This window comes from Staurois parvus, unplaced genomic scaffold (genome assembly GCF_062004578.1).
Source record: "Staurois parvus isolate SC_StPar_1 unplaced genomic scaffold, SC_StPar_1.0 ptg000394l, whole genome shotgun sequence".
Classification (NCBI taxonomy): Eukaryota; Metazoa; Chordata; class Amphibia; order Anura; family Ranidae; genus Staurois; species Staurois parvus.
Window position 1 is genome coordinate 7,166,091 of NW_028318190.1, and position 27,639 is coordinate 7,193,729.

General features: G+C 40.4%; 1 protein-coding gene across 3 annotated transcripts in view; it reads right to left on the minus strand.

Annotated features, from left to right (window-relative positions):
* HIVEP3 (HIVEP zinc finger 3) overlaps positions 1-27,639 on the minus strand; it is a 192,720-nt gene that overhangs the window by 118,607 nt on the left and 46,474 nt on the right. For all 3 annotated transcript variants that reach the window (XM_089686294.1, XM_089686293.1, XM_089686292.1), the window contains exon 3: positions 25,991-26,052. The gene's annotated coding sequence lies outside the window, so the exon portion shown is untranslated. The remainder of the gene's footprint in view (positions 1-25,990; positions 26,053-27,639) is intronic.

Below are 27,639 nucleotides of genomic sequence, written 5' to 3' on the forward strand. Positions count from 1 at the left end.
TGCATATATTTTTTTTACATTTTGGTGGTAGACTGCTGCAATTATTTTAGTTTTGTTTGATTTATAGTAACCATATTGTATATTAACCACTTGCCCTCCTGAGGATATATCCCCCTTTCTGACCAGGCCATTTCTTGCATTACGGCGCTGCGTTACTTTAATTGCGGATTGCGCGGTCATGCAACGCTGCATCAAAATTAAATTTACGTCCTTTTTTTCCCATGAATTGAGCTTTCTTTTGGTGGTATTTGATTACCTGTGCAGTTTTTATTTTTTGCACTATAAAAGAGAGAGATACAAAGCAGCATGCCCATGCTGATAGGAAAGAGATCTCTTGTTTACACACAGATCACTCCCCTCTCACTCACTCATCCCCCCTTTACCTGACCTGCATGCTCAGATACAGGTCTGGTATGTATTTTTTTGGCGTGGTTCCCCTTGAAGTTAATACCAGACCCAAAGAGCCTGGTATGGATTTTTTTTTTGGGGGGGGGGGGGGGGGCGGCACAGAATGCTTACAAAAATGCAAGAAAAAAAAATGCATCAAAAACGGGTGTGAAAAAAAAAAAGCAAACTGCACCCGGAAAATGCATCAACCGCAATCTATATAGATGTGAACCTACCCTTAAACAGATATGTCCTAAACGTTGCCAAACTCTTTTTAGGAAGCATCTCCTATATTCAAAATCCTCAAGTGATTAAACTGTAGTTTTAGTTCATGCAACTTCAGCCGGCATAAGTCTAACATTGGTGGAAGCTGGCAGTTTACACACATTCCCAGAGAGCAAGAGACGATAAGCGAACATCCATTCTCTGATCATGTCTGCACTGAATGAAGCTGGAAGTATCAAGCTTCTTGTCACTTCAAATCACAGCTGCAATTTCCCGGCTGCTATAGTCACAGAAGATGATCAAGCACAATCTACAGTCAGGTCCATAAATATTGGGACATCGACAAACTTCTAACATTTTTGGCTCTATACACCACCACAATGGATTTGAAATGAAACGAACAAGATGTGCTTTAACTGCAGACTGTCAGCTTTAATTTGAGGGTATTTACATCCAAATCAGGTGAACGGTGTAGGAATTACAACAGTTTGCATATGTGCCTCCCACTTATTAAGGGACCAAAAGTAATGGGACAATTGGCTTCTCAGCTGTTCCATGGCCAGGTGTGTGTTATTCCCTCATTATCCCAATTACAATGAGCAGATAAAAGGTCCAGAGTTCATTTCAAGTGTGCTATTTGCCTTTGGAATCTGTTGCTGTCAACTCTCAAGATGAGATCCAAAGAGCTGTCACTATCAGTGAAGCAAGCCATCATTAGGCTGAAAAAACAAAACAAACCCATCAGAGAGATAGCAAAAACATTAGGCGTGGCCAAAACAACTGTTTGGAACATTCTTAAAAAGAACGAACGCACCGGTGAACTCAGCAACACCAAAAGACCCGGAAGACCATAGAAAACAACTGTGGTGGATGACCAAAGAATTCTTTCCCTGGTGAAGAAAACACCCTTCACAACATTTGGGCAGATCAAGAACACTCTCCAGGAGGTAGGTGTATGTGTGTCAAAGTCAACAATCAAGAGAAGACTTCACTAGAGTGAATACAGAGGGTTCACCACAAGATGTAAACCATTGGTGAGCCTCAAAAACAGGAAGGCCAGATTAGAGTTTGCCAAACGACATCTGAAAAAGCCTTCACAGTTCTGGAACAACATCCTATGGACAGATGAGACCAAGATCAACTTGTACCAGAGTGATGGGAAGAGAAGAGTATGGGGAAGGAAAGGAACTGCTCATGATCCTAAGCATACCACCTCATCAGTGAAGCATGGTGGTGGTAGTGTCATGGCGTGGGCATGTATGGCTGCCAATGGAACTGGTTCTCTTGTATTTATTGATGATGTGACTGCTGACAAAAGCAGCAGGATGAATTCTGAAGTGTTTCAGGCAATATTATCTGCTCATATTCAGCCAAATGCTTCAGAACTCATTGGACGCCGCTTCACAGTGCAGATGGACAATGACCCAAAGCATACTGCAAAAGCAACCAAAGCGTTTTTTAAGGGAAAGAAGTGGAATGTTATGCAATGGCCAAGTCTATCACCTGACCTGAATCTGATTGAGCATGCATTTCACTTGCTGAAGACAAAACTGAAGGGAAAATGCCCCAAGAACAAGCAGGAACTGAAGACAGTTGCAGTAGAGGCCTGGCAGAGCATCACCAGGGATGAAACCCAGCGTCTGGTGATGTCTATGCGTTCCAGACTTCAGGCTGTAATTGACTGCAAAGGATTTGCAACCAAGTATTAAAAAGTGAAAGTTTGATTTATGATTAATATTCTGTCCCATTACTTTTGGTTCCTTAACAAGTGGGAGGCACATATGCAAACTGTTGTAATTCCTACACCGTTCACCTGATTTAGATGTAAATACCCTCAAATTAAAGCTGACAGTCTGCAGTTAAAGCACATCTTGTTTGTTTCATTTCAAATCCATTGTGGTGGTGTATAGAGCCAAAAATGTTAGAATTGTGTCGATGTCCCAATATTTATGGACCTGACTGTATGCTTGATCAGCTTCACTGGGGTCTATAGGTGACATAGGTGAAATCTTTTAGACGCCTGATGGCTCCTTAAAGAGGACCTGTCATTTTTACTGTATTATCACATAGGGGGCTTTGTGATTTTCAGGCCCAACATATCAGTCAGCACTAGTGCTAAAAAAATGTGGTAATTATTGTTTTATAGAAGTAACATAGGTATGTTTAGACAGACATATAGATTATGCTAGTTTAATGAGAAATTCTTGTGCACAATAGTATTCGAAAATATAATCCACAAGAAGGGTGACAGTCAGAGAACAGGCAAACTAAAACACTGACAGCAACAGACTGTCACATTCTCCCTTACACACCCAGTGTAAAAGACAAAGGAAACCCTTTGTGTCCCTATAGCACCCTCCTCATGGCAGCATAAGGGGAGAATACTTAAACCAAGGTTAACAATAATAATAATTGTTCTGTGATTTATCAATCACAAAACACTTTCTACAGCCCACTATGGCAGCATTTATCATACAAGAATGTATGCCAGTTTTAGGTGTAGTATTATGTATTTTCTATTTCCTAATCTAGAAGTTAATAAGAAAAATAGAGTCTGTTGAGACACATGCATTTTAAATATTAATTTCATGTTAAAGAGTAATATTTTACAATATACACTGCATTCATAAAGTATTCAGACCCCCTTCACGTTTCAATCCTGTTATGCAGCAGCCTGGTACTACAATTTATTTAAATATTTTTTTTTCTCATTAATCTACACTCAATACCCCATAATGACAAAGTGAAAACAGAATTTTAGAAAGGTTTGAAAATGTATGAAAAAGGGAAAAACTAACATTCTACCCAGAGATGATTTGACCCCCTAAGTGGTCCCTCACTGTGTTGTGCGGGGGGTGGTTTAAACAGTTTGTTTCAATACTCTGATTCCTATGCTATCTTACACAATGATTGAGAGATGTTGGTCTTTTAGTGTACCCTACTCTATAAAGATGACTGGAAGCTATACTAGCAAAGGTCACCTCACGGTCTACCAGAAAACCGAATACTTCTCATTTCTTTCCTTGACTTTTCTTTCTAAATTCTACTTTTATTTTCCTTAACTTGAACTTCTGACTACCTCAGATTTACCAAAATTATAATGCAAGCTACCATGTACACATTTAATGATTAGATTATATTTCTTATGGTTAGCACAGCTTTCATGTGCGTTTGCATTACTTGAAAATATAGTATGTCTTTGTTACTGCAACCTTATTTTTCTGTTCTTGTATGAAACCTTGATATGGTTTTGTCTGTACAGTCTATACTTTATAAAAATTTCTACTGGGAGAAAAAAAAAACTGAAATATCACATTGGCATACGTATTCAGACCCTTTATTGCAAGACACAGATCTGGGGAAGACTACAAAAAACAAACAAACATTCTGCTGCACTGAAATTTCCAAGAGCACACTGGCCTCCATAATTCTCAAATGGAAGAAGTTTGGCACAACCAGGACTCTTCCAAGAGTTGTCAGGGGAGAAAGGCCTTAGTAAGAGGTGACCAAGAACATGGTGGGGAGATGGGGCAAAGTTCCAAAAGGACAACCATTACTGCAGCCCTCCACCGATCTGGGCTTTATAACAGAGTGCTAGACAGAAGCCTGTCCTCACATGAATACACATGAAAGCACGCTTGGAGTTTGCAAAAAAGCACATGAAGGACTCTCAGACTGTGAGGAACAAGACTATCTGGTATGATGAAACCAAGATTGAACTGTTTGGCCTCAATTCTAAACATTATGTTTGGAGGAAACCAGGCACTGCTCATCGCCTGCCCAATACCATCCCAACACTGAAGCATGGTGGTGGCAGCATCATGCTGTGTGAGTGTTTTTCAGCAGCAGGGACTGAGAGAGTGGTCAGGATTGAGGGAAAAATTAATTGAAGAAAGTACAGAGAAAACCTCACTGAAAACCTGTTCTACGATGCTCAGGACCCAAGACTAGACCAAAGGTTTACCTTCCAACATGACACCAATCCTAAGCACACAGCCAAGACAACACAGGAGTGGCTTAGGGACAACTCTGTGAATGGCCCAGCCATAGTCCTGACTTAATCACGATTGAAAATCTCTGGAGACCTGAAAATGGCTGTCCACTAGCAGTCCTCATCTAACCTGACTGAGCTTGAGAGGATTTGCAAAGAATGGCAGAAAATCCCCCAATACAGGTGTGCAAAGCTCGTCATACCCAAAAAGACTCGAGCCTGTAATTGCTGCCAAAGGTGCTTCAACAAAGTACATAGGGTCTGAATACTCAAGTGCGTGTGATATTTCAGGTTTTTATTTTTAATTCACAGACATTTCAAAAATTTTGTTTTCACTTTGTCATTACGGGGTACTGAATGTTAATGCAAAAAAAAAAAGAATTTAAACAACTGTAGTATCAGGCTGAAACATAACAAAATTGAAAAAAAAGTGAAGGGGGAATACACTGTATACTTTAATCCAGTGATGCCATTACATAGCAGGCACTGGGTGGCTGCACATCAGGTTCTGCATATTATGGGCTCCTTCAACAATGCTAGCCTTTACAGGTAGATGCATTGCTCCAACTCCTTTCCATCTTCTAAGCCTTAATACTGGTCATTGAGGTTGCCAATTGTTACAATGATTCCTCAAAATGTTTACCTACTGAAAATAATATAATTTCCCCTGAAAGCCTAGTGCAGATAAAAAAAAAAAATGCTTAACTTGATTACCCATTAACAAAGCCGGTGTTAATCCCTCTACCTCCCCAACCCCCCAGTCAGAGTACAATGATTACTGCTGCCAGTACAAAAGAAACCCCAACATACTGGTTGTACTGAAGTTGATTGATCAACTCCAGAACAACCAGCCTGCCCATAGATGGATCGAAATTTGGCAGGCTCCTGTTGAATGGATCCATCTATGGCCCAGCTTTAGGCTACATGTACATTGGAACTTTAATTCTACTGGCAGCATTAAACTGTTTTGCACAAAGCGGCCCCGATCCTCCTCAGGTCCAACCCACCGGTGCTCCTGCCCCTCCCTCCTGCCAAGTGCCCCCAGAGCAATCAGCTTGCTTTTGGGTCACATAAGCAGGCTTGCTCTCAAGCCACTGCTTTGCATGACCATTCACACACAGAGCTGTGGCTTGGCCCCCGTCGATGTGTTATATGAAAAAGTCCAGGTAGTCCTCACGTGTGATTTGAACATGCACCATGTTGCTGCCAAGTTCGTCCCCTGGCTGCTAACCCAGAAGCAGAAGGAACACCGCGTCAAAGTCTGCCAAGAACTGCGTCAGCATGCAAAGGATGACCTGTCCTCCATGTCGAACATCATTACCAGTGACTAAGCTTGGATGTACTGGTTTCACGCAGAATTTCACTTTTGCTCTTTGTTCGAACTTGCTGTTCATGATGAAATAGACGTGGTAATGCACGTGATCAGAAAAGCACCAGTTGCACAGCTCCTGATGTACACAGGATGATGTTTTTTGGTACATTGACTTATGAATGTCAATACTCCCTGTGCGTGCAGCTTTATGCTGCCATCTGTTGGTGTGTTACAAAACTAAACTAGTCTCTAAACTTTTTGATACCACTTCGCATATTGTAAACAATACTTAAAATGTATTAGTACTAAAAAAAAAAAAGCATAAAGTTTTAGAAGAATGTGGGGTCTCATTTGGGAAGGTTGTTCCTTACTTATCTATTTTACAGGTGTTAAGACAGAAAAAGGAGATGACAGCCCCGCCTCCAAATGGGATACAGACAGCAATAGAAATATTCTTACAGTGCATAGTAATAGTTAGAACATGTCTGTCAGGATTTCATTACAGTTCGTATCCCCATTGGGATGACAGGTGTCCAACAACAGAACGTGACCAAAAATCTCCAGTGGCAACTTCAACAGCAGTCAAAGTTTACAGCTGTTCTAATCCTCTATGGTTTCCAAAAAGAAAATATTTGGGATACAATTGGGCTTTAAAACACTTGGTGATTTTACAAGTTTCTAACAAAAAGGTTTACTGGTGTCTCAACGGCAGAAACCCACATGTACAGCACACTCCAATTCCATGCAGGTAGGTGAAATGGCTTCTGTCTAAATTGGCCCAAGTATGTGTATGTATGAATGTGAGTTAGGAAATTTAGATTGTAAGTTGATTGAGGGCAGGGAGTGATGTGAATGTAAAATAAACACTATATTGCCAAAGGCATTGCCTGCCTTTACACGCACTTTAATGGCTTTCCAGTCTTAGTCTGTAGGGTTTAATATTGAGTTGGATCACCCTTTGCAGCTATAACAGCTTCAACCCTTCTGGGAAGACTGTCCATAAGGATTAGGAGTGTGTCTATGGGAATGTTTGACCATTCTTCCAGAAGCGCATTTGTCAGGTCAGGCACGGATGTCGGACGAGAAGGCCTGGCTCGCAGTCTCCACTCTAATTCATCGCAAAGGAGTTCTATCGGGATGAGTTCAGGAATCTACGCAAGCCAGTCAAGTTCCTCCACCCCAAACTCGCTAATCCATGTCTTTATGGACCTTACTTTGTGCACTGCTGTTCAGTCATGTTGGAATAGGAAGGGACCATCCCCAAACTGTTCCCACATGGGAGCATGAAATTGACCAAAATGTCTTAGGGCAAACCTGACCTCTGAAAAACAACCCCACACCATAATCCCTCCTCCACCAAACTTTACACTTGGCATAATGCAGTCAGGAAAGTACAGTTCTCCTGGCAGCCGCCACTGCATCCGACGCTTTGCATTGCACTTGGTGATGTAAGGCTTGGATGCAGTTGCTTGGCCATGGAACCCATTCCATGAAGCTCTCTACACACTGTTGTTGTGCTAATCTGAAGGCCACATGAAGTTTGGAGGTCTTTAACTATGGACTCTACAGACAGTTGGAGACTTCTGCACCATGTGCGCTTCAGCATGCGTTGACCCCACTCTGTCATTTTATGTGGCCTACCACTTTGTGGCTGAGTTGCTGTTGTTCCCAGTTGCATCCACTGTTATAATACCACTAACAGTTGACCGTGGAACATTTAGTAGCAAAGAAATTTCACGGATAGACTTATTGCACAGGTGGCAACCTATCACGGTACCACGCTTGAATTCACTGAGCTCCAGAGAGCGACCCATTCTTTCACAAATGTTTGTAGAAGCAGTCTGCATGCCTAGGTGCTTGAATTTATACACCTGTGGCTATGAAGGTGATTGGAACACCTCAATCCAATGATTTGGAGGGGTGTCCCAGTACTTCTGGCAATATAGTGTATATGTAACGTCCTGTGTAAATTGTTTGAACTAATAACAGAATAAAAATATAAAATAAAGGCAATATACTATACAAAGCAAAATTTGTCAATACTGCTTTATTAAGCAATATCTGGTGCAGATATTGCTTAATAAAGCAGTATTGACAAATTCTGCTTTGTATAGTATATTGCCTTACAGAGTCGCATGCTGTTATATAATCTATTAACACACTATTCAGTTGTATATAATAAAATTACATAATAGGCAAACAGAAGAAAAGTAAGCCATCCGGAGCCGGATTTCACACACTCTAATTCTACCTGCTATAAACCACAAAACTACTATGATAAGCTAACTATGACATCAGACGTAATGACGATAAGGGGTATGCTAAAAGAGAAAATAAAAACCATAGGATGTTTTGTATATTGCATTTTTCCAGTCTTGGTGTGAGCAGAGAGGAAGAACCTATATATAGCTGGGTTTCCTCCCCCGCAATTCTTTCCTGCACCCACACAGCCTCCTATCACAGTCTATTTATAGCTGCCTGAGAAATATCTCCACCTCACATTGGAGATGGTGGATGTGGTCAGAAGAGAGGGGAAGTTCAGGGTGTAGTAGTGTGACAGTGACTCACAGACATGTAAGCAGCTGCAGTCATTCCACCCTGCATCACTCTGCAGACAATAGCAGACACATGTTTGTGTTCTGTCTATAACTGACTAACATCCTTTACCTTTTCTCTGTTGTTCTAGTGGGGGTTTTTTTGTGGTTTTTTTACTTTCTGCCCACTCAAGTATCCCACCTGTGCCATTCTGTTATGATCTCTTCTCTGAATTATGCAATATACATTTACAATCTATATAATCTGAATGTAAGCCTACTAATGTGTCAAACAGAAATGTGCAAAAGTATTAGTATTCAATAGGAACATATTTTGTCAGCTGTGTGAATAAAGGATTACAGCTTAGATTGCTATGGGTTATTGTATTATGCATATTAAAGGATAAATTCACCTTTTGACAAAAAATAATAAATGCACTTTTTTTTTTGGCAGGTAAAAAAATAAATGTGCATGTATTATTTTTGTTGCAGGAGCCTGTAAACCATTGCACCAGCGATCAGCAGGTCGCTGGTGCCATGCAGGTCTCCTGCAGACCTGTCTGTATATCTGCTCAACCGTATGGGATGTACAAGCAAGCAGATATACTGATCGGAAGACTCAATGAACTACCAGGATGCTCCACAGCGCTGTGGTAGTTCATTGAGAACTACATGTCGACAGCTGCTAAGGCTGTCGGGACTTGTAGTTCATTCATTCACAGAACTTTGAATAAAAAGACAAGGCTTTATATTCATCACAAAACAATCTGGTGATGGAGTCTCCTGCTGTTTTAAGTAAGCTGTTTATTAACATTGTATGCCTCCTAGGTGTCAATTCCCATTGTTAATTGACAAACCTATTGTTTCTGTCTGTTTGCAAATAGTCCTTTTGTGATTAGTCTGGTGTCAATTTTACCTCACTACCTAACCATTGTGGGATGTTTACAATATTTGCTTTTATTTTTCATGTGGTGACTGCCCCTATTTTTGAAGTGTATAAAAACCTGTATTTCTGTTCAATAAAGTTATTCCTTTGGTTTTTACCTCAACACTTTGGCTATGTATGTTGCTTGGGATAAAGGGCTGGTATTAGCCAATCGGTCAGCTGGAAGAGTTTGGAGGGCAAGAGACACTTATGGCTCAGTGGCTTATGGCCAAAGTTAAAAAGCTATAGATAATAACAAAAGAGCATTTATTAAATATAAAAATGAAGGAACGCTATCATCGTTTAAGCAATACAAAGAATATAACAGAATATGCAAAAAGGAAATAAAGGCCGCAAAAATTGAAAACAAACAACAGATTGCAAAAGATAGCAGGACCAACCCCCAAACATTCTTCAAATATATTAATAGTAAAAAGGTCTGGTCCAAGCACATAGGCCAGTGTTTCTCAACTCCAGTCCTCATGGACCCCCAACAGGTCATGTTTTCAGGATTTCCCTCAGATAAAACAGCTGTGGTAATTACTAAGGCAGTGAAACTGATCAAATCACCTGTGCAAAATAATGGAAATCCTGAAAACATGACCTGTTGGGGGTCCATGAGGACTGGAATTGAGAAACACTGACATAGGCCCTTTACAAAATAATCTAGAGAGTGGGTGACTGGGGACAAAGAGAAGGCAAATTTATTAAATACCTTCTTCAGCTCTGTGTATACAAAAAAAGAGCATGGGGGAGCTCTTGTCCATAATGGGCATGGTATTGACACATTGGCTCACAACTGATATAATCCACAAATATTTAGACAAAACAAAGGTGAATAAAGCACCTGGACCGGTTGGCATACACCCACAGGTCCTTAAATAATTGAGCTCTGTCATTTCAAAGTCATTGTTTCTAATTTTTAGGGACTCTTTAATGACTGGCATAGTACCACTGGATTGGCGTAAGGCCAATGTGGTGCCAATATTTAAAAAGGGGTCAAAATCTTTACCAAGTAAATTACAGACCTGTTAGTTTAACTTCTATAGTTGGGAAGATACTGGAGAGTTTAATAAAAGACCACATAGATGAGTTCTTGCTGGAAAAAAAAACATTTTAAGCAACAGACAGCATGGATTCATGAAAGACAGAAGTTGTCAAACAAATCTGATTTCTTTTTATGAGGAGGTGAGCAAAACCTTGGACAGAGGGGTGGTGGTGGATGTGGTATACTTGGATTTTGCAAAAGCGTTTGACACAGTTCCCCACACACGGCTAATGTGTAAGATAAAGTCTACAGGCTTGGAAAAATCTGTATGTAAATGGATAGAAAACTGGCTAAAAGATCGTATTCAAAGAGTAGTGGTTAACAATTCATACTCTGAATGGTCTAGGGTTGTCAGTGGTGTACCCCAAGGTTCAGTGTTGGGACCCTTACCTTTTAATATATTTATAAACAATATAGGCCTGGGATTAAAAATCCCATTTCAGTCTTTGCAGATGACACCAAGTTGTGCAGTTGTGCAGTGGAATAACGTCCTTACTTGATGTCTCCAACTTACAAGCCGACCTCAATGCACTGTTTAATTGGGCAACTATGTGGCAAATGAGGTTTAATATTGATAAATGTAAGGTTATGCACTTGGGGGCTAAGAATATGCATGCATCATACATACTAGGGGGGGTACAACTGGGGGAATCAATGGTGGAGAAGGATCTGGGAGTTCTGGTAGATCACAAGCTTAACCAGTTGCCCCCCGGCCTATAGCCAGATGGCGGCCGGGCGAGCAGCTCGTCCCTCCGGGTGGATACCATGGATACCATATGGCGTCCTTTCAGGCATGCGCAGTGCGCCTGCCCGCAGGGCCGCTCTGCGGTGCCATCTGTCACCGGCCGTGTACCTCAGACACGGCCGATGACAGATCTGTGTACCGGCCCCGTTTCCAGTACCATGTGACCTGCTGTGACCAATCCACTGTATACATGTGTGTCTAGCTGTGAATGGTCACAGCGATCACGTGCGTAAGCTGGGCCAATCACAGCCCAGCTGTGTCATATGATTAGCCGTGGCCAAATCACAGCTAAGCACAAAAAAAAAAAAAAAAAACCCTGAATGAATCGATGTCATTCAGGTAAATGCTTGCTTATAGCAAAGTAATTCTTTGCTATAAGCAAATTGTGTAAAAAAAAAAAATACTGATCACTTCCCTAAAGTAGTACAATTGGTTTTTTCTTCGTACTGTCACCAGTCAGTGTCCCTGATCACCGCCATGCCAGTTATATGATGTACTGGTGACTGTATGTAAAAATAAAATAGCGAAAATAATTTTTTTTACGTTTTTGATTTTCTGAAAAATGACAAAAAAATTACAACTTCAAAAAAAACTCTCCATGCCTCTTATGAAATACGTCGGACTGTCTACTTTGCAAAAAGGGGTCATTTGGGGGATATCTGTACTGTTCTAATTTCTTGAGGTCCAAGAATGTCAGATTGGCCGTCAGTACTTCAGGACTGATCAATTTTCAGATATATCCCATAGTTTGTGAACTCTATAACTTTCCTACAAAGTAAATAATACATCCTAATTTGGGTTATTTTCACCAAAGAAATGTAGTAGAATACATCTGGGCCTAAATTTATAAAGAACAGTTATTTATTTGCAAACTTTTATAGCAGAAACAAAGAAAAACATGGGTTTTTTTTTTCAACATTTTCTGTCTTTTTTTTGTTAATTTAGCAAAAAACAAAACCCCAGTGTTAAATAAATAAAAGAAAGCACTAGTTGTGTGAAGAAAATGATAAAATTTTAGTTTGGGTACAGTGTTGTATGACCGCGCAATTGTCATTCAAAATATGAGAGAGCTGAAACCTAAAAAATGGCCTGGGCACGAAGGGGGTAAAAGTGCCCTGTATGGAAGAGGTTAATAATGGCATGCAATGCCAAGCTGCGGTTTCTAAAGCGAGCAAAATCCTCTCTTGTAGTAAAAGAGGTATAGACTCCAGAGAAAGATATCATATTACCCCTGTACAAATCATTAGTAAGACCTCATCTGGAATATGCAGTTCAGTTTTGGGCACAAATTCACAAAAAGAACACTGGTGAACTGGAGAAAGTACACAGAAGGGCAACCAAACTGATAAGAGGCATGGAGGAGATCAGCTATGAGGAAAAAGTAGAGGAACTGAATTTATTCTCTCTTAAGAAAAGGAGATTAAGGGGGGATATGATCAACATGTATAAATACATCAGTGGTTCATATAGTGAACTCTGTGTAGAGTTATTCACCCTGAGGTCATCACAGAGGACAAGGGGGGACTCTTTACGTCTGGAGGAAAAGAAATTTAATCTCCAAACACGGAAAGGTTTCTTCACAGTAAGAGCAGTGAAAATGTGGAATAGACTCCCTAAGAGTTGGTTCTGGCCAGCTCAGTGGATTGCTTCAAAAAAGGCCTGGATTCTTTCTTAGATACACAGAATATAACTGGATACTAACACTTATAGGTAAAGTTGATATAGGGAATATCTGATTGCCTCTCGGGGGATGAAGAAGGAATTGTTTTCCCTGCAGGAGCAAATTGGATCATGCTTTGCTGGGTATTTTTGCCTTCCTGGATCAACTGTGGGTATGGGATTATAATTTTTCTTTTTTTTAATAGTTGAACTGGATGGACTTTTGTCTTTTTTCATCCAGACTATGTAACTGTTTGGCAGTGGCATCCAGGCAGAACACCAGGCAGTCTGTCACAGAGACACTTAGAGGCTGAATTAAAAGAAAATGCCCTTAAACACAGTTTTGTGGGGGGGGTTTTACGCCCAGTGTGTTTGTGGCCTGATGCTATGAAGCGTTCCACACTCTAGCCATGATTTATCAGTCCAAGTACAGGATGAATAAGGAACAAGATCTCCACCAGCCCTCATGTACAACCCAGACTTCCAATATACCAGGTTCACACTAACAGATACAGTAAAGTTAGTATTAAACCCAAAAACAAGTTGGGCTTTTTTCCTTTATTTTCACCTGGTGATCTGTCCAGCAAGTCTGTATTTTTCAGCTATTAAAGCCTAAAGCTGGCTATACATGTATCAAAATTCAGCCGGTTCAGCAGGGACTGGCCAAATGTCAATGTATGGGCTGGCTGATTGTTCACAAGTGGATATATCGATCGACTTGTGTACAGCAAGTCTATCAGGTTTTTCCAAATGATCAGTGCTGCTAACTAGAGTTGACAACACTGATCTTTGTGTTCTGCAGGCAGGAAAGGTTCCCCACTGGCAGAATACAATGGCTTAGCGGGAGTGATTCCCCCCATCTACATCAAATGTGTAGATGGGAGGATCGGTTTATTTTTCCCCCATTCAACCCTCGGAGTGAAAAGAAAAAAAAGAAAAATTGCCACAGTGCCAAAAGCAAAAAAAAATAAAAAAATAACATCAGAAGGGGTATACTTGCTATCAATAGGATGTGTCCCTTGTGCTGATGGCTCTTCTGTTGCGTGAAATCTTCCTGCGTACTTGTCTCGTCCACCGCACAACCGCCGCCATAATCTTCGAATGTGGCAGAGGTAAAAGAATTAAGAGGCGGTTACAGGCTCTCATTAAGAGTGCCCAACTTTTCATGGAAGTCCTACTACTCTATGAATAAAAAACGATCTATGAATGGAGAGGGCAGACCAACCATCCACCCACCTTCAATTCATAAATTGCTTTCCATTCACAGAATCTTTAGTATGGCTTTTTTGAATGGGGAAGCTGGGTGGAAAGGGCAGGAATAGTGGGGCTCCCCCATGACAATTCCTTCATTCTATTAACCCTCCCTGCATCGCAGCTATGTTCCTTGTGCTATTTTTTTTCTATTTTTACTTTGGCTGCACTTGCGATCTAACAGACCGAGTTGTTCGGCAAAATTGGAAGCTATACGGTTAAGACAAGGCAATTACCACTCACAGGGGTGCATATAATGGTCAGTTTCTATTCATTTGTGTAAAGTGCTTATCCCAAAAAGGAAAAAAGAAAAACTGTTGCCATAACTGCTTAAAAGGTTAACTGGAGTAGAGGTGGGTACACACTATAAGAAAATGGGGAGATCATCTGTTTTTTCTCAATGTTTCACAGGACGTCGAAACAGAGGATGGAACTAATGTACAGAAAAGGGTTTTATTGGTTTATCGTTTATGATCATGCGCAGTCTTTCGTATCTGATATTTCTCATACGAAAACAGTACACGTTAAATGAAAATCGTTAATTCTGTCCATGTACGAAAAACATTTTGGAGTTTGTCCCTTCGGAAATTTGTTTGAAAAGTATGAATCGAATGACGAAAGTGGTGTACACACTATACGGAAATCGATCATTCCTTGTACGGAATTTTTTTTCTGATTTTCTCATAGTGTGTACCCCACTTTAGTCTTAAAAATTCTTTAGTCAAGTTCATCTAAATCAGCCAGTACATCTAACACAACCCTCTCCCCAGATTGACATTTCTGCTGTCCAAATGGCGTCTGTGGAGACACTCAAAGACAGGAAGGGTTAATGGCTGAATCACCAGATGAAACTTAAAGGGAAAGATACTTGAGGAAAACAAATGCAGGCACTTAGGGATTGGTAAATTGCAATGCATTCGTTTTTGTTTTCTGTATTCAATATTGCGTTATTGAAGTATCATATAACACATAACCCACATCAGCTTTACTATACACCTTTACTATGGCAGCCCCAGACAGCAACAGTAGAGCAAGTCTCCAACAATGTCAAGGGGAAACCCCTCATTAACCACTTGCCCTCCTGAGGATTTACCCCCCTTAATGACCAGGCCTCTTTTTGCTACTTGGCGCTGCACTAATTCAACTGATAATTGCGCGGTCATGCAATGCTGCACCCAAATTAAATTTACGTACTTTTTTTCACACAAATAGAGCTTTCTTTCGGTGGTATTTGATCACCTGTGCGCTTTTTATTTTTCACACTATAAACAAAAAAAGACCAAAAATTTTGAAGAAAAACAATATTTTTTACTTTCAGCTATAAAAAATATATAGTAAACTCAAAGTTGGTTATAAATTTAGGCCAAAAAGTATTCTGCTACATGTTTTTGGTAAAAAAAATCCCAATAAGTGTATATTGATTGCTTTGTGTGAAAGTTATAGCATCTACAAACTATGGTATAGATACTGCAATTTATGCCATTTTTTTGCTATACAGCGCTGTGCTAGTTTAACGGAAAATTGCGTGGTCATACAATATGGTACATAAATTAAATTTACATCCTTTTCTTCCCGCAAATTGAGCTTTCTTTCGGTGGCATTTGATCGCCTGTGTGTTTTTTATTTTTTGCGCTATAAAAAAAAAGGCTGACAATTTTGAGGAAAAAAAACAATATTTTGGACTTTTTGCTATAAAACATGTCCAGTAAAAAAAAAATGTAAAAATCAAATTTAGTCATAAATTTCTGCCAAAATGTATTCTGCGACATGTCTTTGCTAAAAAAAAAACCCAATACGTGTAACTTAATTGGTTTACGTGAAAGTTATAGCGTTTACAAATGGCGGGAAAGATACTGGGATTTTTTATTTTTTTTTTATACTAATAATGGCGGTGATCAGCGACTTATGGCGGCGATCAGTGACTTATGGCGGTGATCAGCGACTTATGGCAGGACTGCGGAACTGCGGCGGACATTCTGACACTGGGGGGAACTGACATCCCCAGTGACACCAATACATTGATCAGTGCAAAAGAAAAACACTGCCACTGTACTAATGGCACTAGGGAGGAAGGGGTTAACTTTATTTACTGAAAGGGTTAACTGTGTGAGGGGCGTGTTTTACTAGGGGGCGTGTTTTACTAGGGGGCGGGTAAACTCTTCTCTCCGGATCAGCATGTCAGGAGCTGTCAGGGAACTGACAGAAAGCAGAGCTACTGCAGCCTGCTGTCAGTTTTTGACGCTAATCGGCGGAACACGCTGATTAGCGTGACCGGCCGTGACCCGGCAACTGACACCCACGGCCACAATCAGCAGGACGGGTAGGGCAAGCACGCGCCTCGCACGCGCCCCCTACCTGTTTTGCAACCGCACGTTTTAAAACGTGGTTTTGCCCAGCCGTGCCGACCTGCCACCGTATTTCTACAGTGGCTGGTTGGCAAGAAGTTAATGACCTTGCTTTCTTGACAAGCCCCATCCCAATGTTATGGCTGTGTAAAAAGCTGCATTGCCACATAACACACGAAAAGAAAGCATGGAACCACTAAAATAGAACAAAGTATTACAAAACAAACAGTAGATAATTTATTTCCCAACAATCTGAGATGGGGAACACCCCTACCACACTCCCAGTCCAAGTGCTTACCCCATATTTCAGTATGGGGTAAGAATGTGATTTACTCTGTGACAGGCTTAATAAATTCTCCATACCTCAATATTTATATTGTGGTGATTGGTTGGGCCATTCTAGCAGCTTTATTTTCTTTGAAACCAATTGAGAGTTTTCTTGGCTTTGTGTTTGAGATTTGTCTTGCTGAAATGTCCACCCTCGTTTCATCTTCATCATCCTGGTAGATGGCAGCAGATTTTTATCAAGAATGTCTTGGTACATTTTTCCATTCATCCTTCCTTCAATGACATGAAGTTTACCAGTATCGTATGCTGAAAAACGGTCCCTCACCATGATGTTCCCACCTTAAAACTTCACTGCTGGTATGTTGTTTTTGAGGTGATGTGCAGAGCCATTTGACCAATTTGGGTCTCATCTGACCAGACTATATTCTCCCAGTAATTCACAGGCTTGTCTAAATGTTGTGCAGCAAACTTTAAACGAGCTTCAACATGCATTTTCTTCAGCAATGGAGTCTTGTGTGGCTCACCATAGAGCTCATGGCGATTACGGTTTTCTTTGAAACAATTGTACCTGCTAATTCTAGGTATTTCTGAAGCTCTCCACAAGTGGCCCTTGGCTTTTGGACAACTCTTCTGATAATTCTTTTCTCTCCTCTGTCAGAAATCTTGTGAGGAGCACCTAATTGTGGCCATTTTATGGTAAAATTATGTTCTTTTCACTTCAGGATTATGGCCCCAACAGTGCTCACCAGAACATTCTGAAATTCAGAAATCCTTCTGTAACCAATGCCATCAGTATGTTTTGCAACTATAGTTTTACGAAGGTCTTGAAAGACCTTGTTTTTTGCGTGACCCCTTGGTAATAAGACACCTTTTCATAAGCGATCAGTCAAGACTGAACTAGCGGATATTAATTTGCACTGACAAGGGGCAAGATTGCTTTCTAATTACTGATAGATTTCAGCTGGTGTCTTGGGTTTCCATGTTTTTTTGCACCTTCCTGTTCAATACTTTTTTCCTGTGTCATTCCATTTTATTACACATTACTTAACCGAGTCTGCGCCGCCCTATAACAGAAATACTACTACAGGGCGGCACGAATGCAAAAAATCATGTATATACGTGATTTAGCAATTCCGGGAAGCGGACACACGCGCCCTACCAGCTCCGCCATTCGCGGCCTCGGCTGTCAATCACCGGGTCCCGGACGGTGATTCTCCACCAGCACCCTGAACCTTCAAGGATTTCCGACGGGGGAGAGACCTGTATGTAAACAATACAGATCTCTCCTGTCAGCTCCTGCACACTGCTTTGTAAGGCTCTGCATAGCACAGCCATACAAAGCAGTGTGCTTACAGTGAAACACACACACAGTCCACATAGTAAACCACACACAGCTCACTGTTAACCTTTTGATCGCCCCAGATGTTAATCCTTTCCTGCCCAGTGTCATTAGTACAGTGTCAGTGCTTTTTATTAGCACTGATCATTGTATTGGTGTCACTGGGGATGTCAGTGACACTGGATTTTGACAAAATGCCCGCCACAGTCCCGCTATAAGTCACTACTTGCCACCATTACTACTAAAAAAAGAAACAAAATTCCAGTATATATCGCCAATTGTAAATGCTATAACTTTCACGTAAACCAATTAATTTACACGTATTGGGATTTTATTTAGCAAAGACATGCAGAAGAATACATTTTGGTTTGATTTTTGTAACTTTTTTTACTGGACATGTTTAACAGCAAAAAGTAAAAAATATTTTTTTCTCAAAATTGACGGGTTTTTTTTTGTATAGCGCAAAAATTTAAAAACCGCACAGGCAATCAAATACCACCGAAAGAAAGCTCTATTTGTGGGGAAAAAAAGGATGTCAATTTCGTTTGGGTGCAGCATGGCATGACCGCGCAACTGTCAGTTAAAATAATGCAGCACTGTATCGCAAAAAATGGCCTGGTCAGGAGGGGGGGGGGGAATCCTCTGGAGGCCAAGTGGTTCATTTCTGAACTTGTTTTGCTTTCTTTGTATGTATAGATTGCATGGGTTGTTACTGACATGTGGTGAAAATTTCATGTCAATAGCACCTTTAGAAATGTATTTACTGAGAAAAATGGTGACTTGTTCAATACTTATTTTGCCCGTTGTATATATTTATTTTTATTTATATGTAATTATGTTTGTTTTTAATAACATGCTGTATATTTGCAAGATTTAAAAAAAAAAAAAAAAGAAAATGTACACATATAGCAATGGATAAATTAAGGTCAGGTTTGCCAGGAGGGAGCTCACCCCTAAAAAGGCACAGGGGCGCACATGACGCCCAGCAAAAGCACAATGGCAGCTGAAGGCATCCTGGGAGTCCCCATGCCCAATTCAACCAACTGTACAAAAAGTGGCATCCACCCTAACCTATAACTAGCCTTTGCAGTAAGCTGCACATGGAAGGGCAAGGAACGTCACAAATTATTTCTCAGCACACTTACCAGCCAGCCTGCAAAACAATCAAACTGACCCTGTCTAACATTTCACATTAATAACAGTAAGCCGCAATGTCCACATCAAGGCTACTCTGTATACTGCTTACGCATATATCTGCAAATGTGTGCAAACAAAACTCTGTTTTTAACATGAATTGTTAGACAGGGTCAATTGCTTATCCTATAAGCTGGCTGTTAAGTGTGCTGGCAAATAGTTTGTGACATGTGTTGTCCTTCCATGTGCACCTTACTGCCAATGCTAGTTATATCTTGGGGAGGTTGCCACTTTTTTTGTACAGCTGATACTTTAAAGCAGTATTAAACCCATAAGAAAACATTTAGTATATTACAGCTCGCCAAATCTTAGATGTGATGGCTGCACTGGTTTTCTTTTTTTTTAGACCCAGATCCTTTGCAGATGTGTCAGTTTACATGGATGAGACAAATACTGGCAAGGGTGATTACAATGATCAGCTTTTATTTACCTAATACCTCTATTCTAAAAAGGGGAAAAAAACTGTTGCTGTAACTGATTATAAAGTGTGAGCTGGAGTTTGGCTTCAATTTGTTAGTGTATTTAAATCTGCTAGTACGTTTAACACGCCTTTCTTCCCAGACTGACAATCCTGCTGTCTGCTGTGCTCCCTGTGCTCATTCATCAAGAGTGCAATACAGGAAGGGTGTTACTGGCCAGATCACAAAGTGAAACCAGAAGGAAAAAATTCTTTAAAAAGAAAACTAATGCAGGCACCCTAATGACTGGTAAGCTGCAATATATTACATTTTTGGTTTTGGGTTTAATACCACTTTAATATAATTAACAAGCTGCTTCCTTACCATGTTAAACATTGTTTACTTATTTTAGAAGATCATCCTTGTTTATCAGGTTTCAACCAGATGCAGCCGTTTTCTCTCTATAAAGAAACGGCTCACGGTCACACTTTTTTTTTTATCCGTAGTGGTTAACAGTAGAAAAGTGACACGACTCCTCTTCGTGAGGGGAGGATCTCCACGCACCTGTTTGAAGACCTACAGCCCCCAATCTACCCATATGGAAGAAAAATATATTTGAAATATATTTTAAAAATATTCTTCCCAAATATATTGACATATATTTGCAATGATATATATATTGTATTTTTAAAGACATACAGTATATTTGAAATGTATTTTTTAAAATATTTTTTATATATTTTGTAATAAAAACACATTTCAACATGCAGTATATATATATATATATATATATATATATATATATATATATATATATATATATTGAAATATATTGAATATGGCCAAACATTTTAGCATTTCAAATATATGTCAATATATTTGGGAAGAATATATTTCAAATTTACATTTCAAATATATTTCAAATATATTTTTCTTCCATGTGGGTAACATCAGCCTACAGCATGGCCCATGTGCCTCAATAAATTCCCATGCTATCATGGGAAATGTAATTTTTATTTCCCCAGTGGCACACATCAGATGTGACCTGTGACTCCTGCACTGCTCCTCCCACTGGTGCCTGGGCACTGTAAACTGTACATAAGGCAGAGATGACGTCAAGCAAAATAAAAACGTTGATAAATCGTAAAGTCAGGCATTATTTATGAAAAAAAAAACAAAAAAAAAACAAAAAACTTATAGCCGTTTTTTATTGTCCTTGGGCAAAGGGAGCGGAGGTTGAAAAGTGAAGGCAATCCCAGAGTTTATCTTTAAAAAAATAGGAGAGAGCAAGGGAGGGGCTTAGTGGTGTAATGCTGCATCTTAACAATCCAATGAATATGCAGGTGACAGACTATAAAGCTTCATCAGTAGCTGCCACTAGCTAAAAAAATTAGCAGTACTTTTACAAGAAACACAAATTTCCAGGTAAAATTAATTACACATTTCAATTGTACATTTAAAGTAATACTTTGTTTTTCCTTTTTTTTTCTCTATTTGAGAAGAGTTTATGAGTGATCCTCTTCTTGTCCCTTTCCTCCTGTACCCGGGATCCCAAAGCTGCTGTCCCTGCCAACTTCTTTGGATTTGGGGTTGCACTTTGCCAACATTTTGTTGCTCTGTCCCAACATTTTTGCGATGTGTCGATTCCATCAATTTCAAAATTCACTTTTTTTTTTTCTTTAAATTAAAATGTACATTTTCTGAGTTTAAACATTTGATATGTTTTCTATTCTCTATTGTGAATAAAATATGGGTTTATGGAATTTACAAATCATTGCACTCCATTTTTATATAGATTTTACACAGGGTTCCAACTTTTTTGTAATTGGGATTGTACAAAGTGATACAAAAATCCCATTCTCTCTCGTTTGAGGGATATATGAATCTAGACTGGCACTGGATGAGGCCTGTACGTGTACAGAAGACCAGGTGGAAGCTTTACACATCTAGGAAACAGTTACCCGATGCCAAAAAGCACTAGAGCATTCACAGACCTAGTAAAGCTTGCCTTTTCAGGAAAGGGTGGAACCAGGCCAGAAATCATAAACCAATCCCAATTCGTTGCGATCAAGGAACGTAATCTTATGAGTGAAAGTGGAAAGGGAAATATCTCTGACAGGTTTAAACAGAGATTTTAAAGCATCATGAGAACTAAAAACAGATCCTCTAGAGCCATGACAGAGTGCACAGGGTGAGCCACATAAGAGAGACCTTATAAAAAGTTGTGAAGCTGTACTCTGGAATACGTTTGCAAGATGCACCAAAATCCCTTTATGGTCCTAATGCTTATGCAGACCCAACTGCAAATAAGCTAGGATTCATTCTGGGATGAAAGTTTCTCCCCTCTGACCAAGCATAATCTGCCTTTCAGTTGAGATGGTTGACAGGAGTGTAGCTCCACACTTTTAGCATCTGGGGAATCACTGCTTTAGAGATTCCTCCTTCCCTCAAGAAGTTTGCCTGACAATTGTCCATGCCTGGAATGTAAATGATGAACAATGCTGAACATGAAGTTCTGCCTAGAACAGAATTTTTTCTTCCTCTTTGAAAACCGAGATACTGCAAGCAATAAGACGGTTCCAACACTGACTTTTAAAGGTTCAAGACCACGCCAGACCTTTGCAAGGTCTAAACTGTTCTAGCTACAATGTTAGAACCTATGCTGACTACTCATTCAAAAGGACATCGTTCAGATGTCCCACAATGGAAATGACCTTATAGTTCAGCAAGGCTTGCATGGGGCCAGAACTCGAGATATCAGACTGTCCGAATGGGAATATCAGAAATTAAAAGTATCAAGAGCCCATGTCAAAGCAAAGGAATGGATGATGTGCTGCAAAAATAATAACATTTAGGCAAGTCAACAGAGGCCAGAAAGTACTCCTGGTGAAGAGAGGCTATGACTGATCTGGTTAATCTCATGGAGAAATGTAGGACCTTTGAGATCCAAGATGCAGAAGATGCCCCCCTTTTGGTTTGGAAACTGAACAGGAACAAAACCCTTAGAACAGTTCCACCACAGTACTAAGGCAATTACCCCTCGCTCCAGAAGACTGCCAAGGGCTGCATGGAGATCTGCTAGCAAAAGGGTTAGACTTTTTTGAGCACAGGAGCGACTTTTAGGAAACTAGCAAAAACAAAGGAATACTCGGAGTAGGAGAGCTTATACCAGGTTGATCACATTTTTTTTTTTTTTACCTGTGTTAAATCATCCTGTACGCAGCAGCATAACCTAACAGTCTCTAAACTCCTGTGTACCTTAATTAAAGTGAAAGAAAATATAATTCCATATTGGAGCAACTCCAGGGTAGATTTGCTCATCACTACACCTCAGCTTTCTTTCTATGTGCTCAGCTATTTAACCAACATATCAGTAGAGAATATGACAAAGCTATCATTTTTAATAACAAAATCCCTCAAAACAGTTCTCGAAAATAGTAAAACTGTTTAAGATGCCTTCCATGTTACAGAAGTCTGGCATCTGAAACATCCAAATGACAAATATTACCCTCACATTTCTGCCCCACACCCACTCTGGGGCATGTATTGATTTGATGTTTGGAACCTCTTCTGTATTGACCCAAGTGGACTATTTGCCGGCGGGACTATCTGATCACTCTCTCACTCCAAACATGTTCTGGGCTGGGGATCGGCGGGATCCCAGTTGTTGAAGACTGGCCCTGGTTGGATACAGAATTCTGAGGTTAAAGAACTGGTTGATCAAAACTTGGCTGATTACTGGACTCTAAATGAGGAATCTGCTTCCTCAACTATAATCTGGGAGGCCTACAAGGCCACTGTCAGAAGGAAATTTATTTCTGCTACTAAAACTGCTCAGTTGGAAAAACAGAACGGGAAGTTAGCGTCTGCTTTTGCAGCGGCAGTGAACCCAGAAAACTCTGCTAGCTTGGAACAAATTAGGCGGGATTTGAAATTACAACTTACTAACATTACTCAATCTGACGCCAGGGCCTTAGCAGGAAAACTTTTTGAGTCTGAGGACAAAAATGGAAAACTCCTTGCTAATCTTGTTACTGACCCCTGTTAACAGACGGTAGTACCTGCGCTCTAATTTACCACTAGGGTCTTATTCACCTCGGCCTCAGATATGAGAGAATTCAAACAATATTATGGCAATCTTTATGCCCAAGCAATATCTCTCTTACCCAAGACACGAGCTGCAGAATTGAAGAAGCTTTCTTTGCCTACTCTCTCTCCTGATGAGGGAGAGGATCTGGAAGCCCCCCCATCACTCTTGGAAATAGAAACCGCTATTTATTCCTTTCCTAACAAAAAGTCACCAGGCCCAGATGGTCTACCAGGGGAATGGTACAAAGAAAATGCCTCTGTGCTAGCCCCTAAACTACAATTGTATACGGTTTGCTAGGAACAGGGAGAATTGCTGGCTTCCATGTATCTGGCCCTTGTGATACCAATCCAAAAACTGGGCAAGGAAATAGACAGTGCACTTCCTATAGACACATTTCTCTTAACTATGACCTATAGATTCTCACCAAGATCCAGGCGTCTAGGGTAAAGAAGGTCCTCCCCTCCTTGATTGACATAGATCAGACTGGTTTTATGCCAGCAGATATACTGACATAAACCTGCGTAGGGTACTCTCTAATATCCAGCTTCCAGCGGAGGCTACTGCAACCAGAGTAGTAGCATTAGACATTGAAAAAGCCTATGATTCTGTACACTGGCAATAATTGGATATGGTCCAAGAAGCTTTTGGGTTTGGCCTGGCATTTTGAAAATGGTTTCAACTATTATATAAACTGCCTACTGCCAGCATTAGGTTGGGAGGTGCACTCTCCTCCCCTTTCTCCATCTAGCGCGGTACGAGGGAGGGGTGCCCTCTATCCCCTGCCCTGTACTTCCTGTGCTGCTGTATGTACTTCACTATTCTCCTACATGGATACCAAAGTATTTCTTTAACCAGCTGCACTCTCTTTGTTTACCAAACTTAGGCGGGTGGGTAAGCCACAGGAAGTGACTAAATCTCCGTAGACTATGGACCCAAGGGGGACTGGCATGCCCTGATTTTCATACCTATTGTCTTGCTGCCCTTATCACACGTGACCATTACTAGGTAATTTTAGATTATACGAACTCATCAGTTGTTTTAGAGGCAGTCTATTTAGGCTCTTTTGAAACACTCCACAACACGTTATATAGGGGAGAGAGGGCTACTGTCCCACATCTTGCCTTAGGTATGCGAGTGGTAATTAGGGCTTGGTGGTTGACCAAGCCTATGCGCTCTCCAACCTCTGTCTTTTGGTCTCCTCATACCCCATTATGGTATAATCCCAACCTAGCTGAGTTTGAGTCTCTACCTGATCCCTCTATCTGGGCACTGAAAGGAATTAAATATCGAGACTATATATGTGATAGGGGGTCACTGATTACCTTTGATCGGTTAAAATCACAATATGCTCTCCCCAATTCTCACTATTTCAGATTTCTCCAGCTCCGCCATACCTTCCGATCTCAATTTGGCACAGAACAAAGTAATTTATTACCTGTTGATCTGGAGTCCCTCCTTCATGATACCTCTCTTAAACTGATTTCAGCCATCTACAAGGCATTATTACCCTTTGTACATGTGGGTTTAGTTCCTTACAAGCAAAGTGGAGGGCGGAAGTTGTAGAATTAGATAGTGAAAATTGGGAGGATGCTTAGGACTATCCCCTTTCCCAGCTAGTCATAACCAGAGAGACTAATCCAGTTTAAAATGTTACATATGATATGTTTAGCTCCATCTAAGCTGCACAGAATATACCCTGCATTACCTTCTACTAGCTGGCAAAATGGAGAGCCCACAGAGGACTTTCTGCACATATTTTGGCATTGCCTGCAAATATGTACTTTTTGGACAGAATTCTTGGGCTTTATACGTTTTTTGACCACCATGATGTCCCCTAAACAACTGATATTCGTTTATAGGGACTAGTCAATGCCCTGGCTAATACTTGAGCGACTAGGACATTGCTTGGTTAATTTTTATGCCAGGAAGGCCATAGTTGGAAAGCTGACCACTTTGAATCATTGAAAGGCACTCGATAACTCTATGCCCCCTCTTGATAAGTTCACTCATTGTGACTTGCACAACTACCTTGATTTTTCAATCATTCCTGAATATTCCTTGGTAGCAACACTCTGGTAAGAAGATGTTGAGCACTTGTTTTCTTTTTGGTTTGTGCTGTTTTGGCTGTATAGAATTAAGCTGGGGAATTCCCAGAGGCTCAGTTTTGTAACTCTTCTCTACAAGCGTATTAAATAGATTTAAAAAACAACAGTTTTTTTTAAGAGTCTTTAAACAAGAAGGACTGTGAAATGGTCTTACTTTTTGTGATCTCTGTCAGAAAGGAACTTCACAATCGCCATAAGTTTCTAAAAAGACAGCACCTGAAAGCAGACAATAAGACATTTGACAAGGTTATGATATCCATATTGTTCAGTCCCTTCAGTTAAAATGAACTTTGTCAGCAAAAATGACAAACAAATATATTGGAAAGCAAACACTCGAAGGTATTTTCTGAGAGGCATAGTGAGTCTTTCGAAAATGTAATTTTTTGCCAAACTTTTTTTTGGCAAATTAACTTTTTTTTTTAACAAGATATTTCAAATCACACATCATAGGCATACTTAGAATTACACCCCAAAACACATTCTGCTACTCCTCTTATGTATGGCGATACCAAATGTGTGTGACTTTCACAGCCTAGCCACATAGAGGGGCCCAAAATCCAATGAGCACCTTTAGGCTTTCTAGGGGGATAAATTATGCATCTAATTTCCTGACTACTCATCACATTTTTTTTTTGAGTGCCTGGAAAAGCCGTGCCTGGTTTCAACCTATGTCTGTAGCCCCTGTCCTCATTATTTCCACCCTCAGGCCTGGGAGAAATAAAGCTCCAGACACCGAAATGTGCAAGCTAAATCTCTGAAAGTTTAATGCATGACAAGATCGGTTATACAGAACTCAGTATCCGTTGCTTAATCTCAGGATGACCAATAAAACATTCCATTCTTATCAATATAGTTACAGGAAGAACAGAAACTTCAAATAGTTGAGGAATACCATATAAGGCAGTTCTGTTTACAGCAATTAAACTAGTCTAAGAAAACGAGAGAGAAGTTACAAAACCAAAACTAACTCTTCACTCGTCTAGAAATGGAGGCATACAAAATGGGAGCCAGTTAATAAGACATATTTCCTTACAGTTGGTGCACGCCCCCGTGAGCTGGAAGAGCAAAATCACGTATATATACACACGTGATTTTACACAGGAGGGCCGCCCTGTAGCAGTAAAACTTCTATAAGGTGGACAGAAAGTAGTTAAACAATTGAATGAACATTTTCCAAGAGTGGCGATTCCATATTTTTTGCCAGGGGTTGTATATTGATAGCACTATATAAATATAGGGATGTGCAATTCCTAACAACTGATGCCTGGGAAATGTAGTTCCTGATGCCAGGCAGTTTTATTTTAATGTTTAGAGCTGCTGCAGGCCAGCAGCAGGGCTCACTTGTCAGGTGGAAGCATTCAGGCGACATATTAAAAAAAAAAAAAAATTTTATTGTAAAAACTAAAGTTACACCCAAGCACATAAACCCCCCCATTAAAAAAAATTTGAGGCCCCTTCCACCACCACATATACGCAGAAAGGTAAACACACATGCGAGGACGCATATGCATGAAAACGTCAATTGCGATACACAGGTTACATATTGCAATACACACCAGAACGAGATCAGTAATTCTAGCACCAGGCCTCCTCTGTAACACTAAACTGATGACTGTAAAGGGGTTTGTTCAATTCCTATCGCCTGATGCCCGAGACATGCAGTTCCGGGCGCTGGTCAGGTAGTTTTTTTTGCCTTTAGGGCAAGCAGCAGGGCTCACCTGTCAGGTGGAAGCATTCGGGCACCAGCACTGCCACCCGATTGCTTCCACACAGTCCACAGTGTCAGCCTCTCCCCCGCTATAT